The sequence below is a fragment of the Oryzias melastigma genome, linkage group LG10, assembly GCF_002922805.2.
Source record: "Oryzias melastigma strain HK-1 linkage group LG10, ASM292280v2, whole genome shotgun sequence".
NCBI lineage: Eukaryota > Metazoa > Chordata > Actinopteri > Beloniformes > Adrianichthyidae > Oryzias > Oryzias melastigma.
Window position 1 is genome coordinate 9,495,336 of NC_050521.1, and position 1,842 is coordinate 9,497,177.

The following is a 1,842-nucleotide window of genomic DNA, read 5'->3' on the forward strand; positions in this document are numbered from 1 at the left end:
ACAGAATGATCTAAACTCAATTGACTTTATTCAATATACAAGTTAGCAGCAAACATTAGAAGATGAACTTGACCAGGATATGTGATTTAAATCTATAACTGGGAATATTATACTAGGGATGTCTTCAATAACAATGTTGATCATAGAGAGAAATTGTCTTCAATACATTTCTCACAGTCTCGTCACCTCCCGGATTGACTACTGTAACTCCCGTCTTTCTGGACTTCCTCAAAAAACCCTCCGTAAGCTTCAACTGGTCCAGAACTCAGCTGCTCTGATAATAACCCAAACCCCCTCCATTCAGCATATTACACCCGTCCTATAGCAGCTCCATTGGCTACCAGTATCTCACTGGATCTCCTACAAAATCCTCATTTTAACTTTCAAAGCCCTCCACAACCTCGCCCCTCCGTATCTTTCAGAGCTCCTGACTGTCGCTACTCCCACCCGCTCCTTCAGATCCTCTTCCTCTCTCCGACTGGTCCCTCCACGATCACGTCTCATCACCATGGGGGGTAGAGCATTCAGCACTTCTGCCCCTCAACTCTGGAACTCCCTCCCCTCTGATCTACAAAATATGGACTCACTCTCCCAATTCTCCAAAGACCTGAAAACTTACCTCTTAAAGGTTATTCAGTGCATTCAATACCTGACACTTACCTGTAATTTTAACTGTTGACTCACTGTTGTGTTTGTTATTTAGCTGTTTTATTCTTATGTTATTGTTGTGTTTTTATGCTTTTATGTACTGTGAGACGACCTTGAGTGCCAAGAAAGGCACCATATAAATAAAATGTATTATTATTATTATTATTTTAATAATCAAATTTTGTTCAAGAACTGTACGTCTATCAGAGGATATTTGTAACAGTTTTGTCATGCATTCAGTGTATGAGCTGTATCTGAAATCTGTTTAATGAAGACAAGAGTTTCAATTTTGAATATGAAGGATAAAACCTTGATTATGTTAACCGAATGAATACACCCGGGGGTGGTGCTGCCTTATATGTCCAAAAAATTAGAAATGTAGAATAACTGACAGCATGACATTTACTATGAATAATATATTAGAATGTTTGACAATTGAAATCTGTTGTAACAAGATAAAAAATATAAAAAAAAGAGTGCTTATAGGACACCAGGATAAAACATTGACTAATTCATTCGGGGGACTGAATAAAAATTTTCTGATGTATGCAACAAAACTGTATTTATTTGTGGAGACTTAAACGTTGAACTGTTGAATCCCAACAGGCATAAAACAACTGATGATTTTATGGAAACTATGCAATATGAGCTTCTACCCATCCAGTAACAAACTAAGCAGAATTACTACCCATAGTGCTACACTCTTTAATAGCATCTTCTCAGACTTTAGTGTTTTTTAAAAACGCACATGTAGACTTTTTTTTATTAATTATCTCTTTAAAAAAGTGGGAAAATGTCAAGCTGTCACCTGATCATATTCACAATCTAAGTTCAAAGCGGCTGATAAGAGAACTCTAATGACCCAACATTCTAGCACCATTTAAAAGCATCACTTATGGAATTGAAAAGTCTCACATTTGTGCGTAAATTCAGTTTTGTGTGTGCATAACATACAATTTGTGTGTACTTTTTGAAGATTTGTGTGTGTAATTAGTTTCAAGCTGATGTAATTTAAAGTTGTGCATGTGTAAATTGTATTTTATGTTGTTTTCAATCTTTTAGATTTTGTTCTTATGCACAAATGTATTGTATGAGTTACAAATCAAGAATTACGCACGCCTGGGGGTGTCCAGGTCTCGGTGGTGCGGAGTCCGGTCCTTGCTCTCGAGAACTAGTCCTCTCCTTAACTCCATC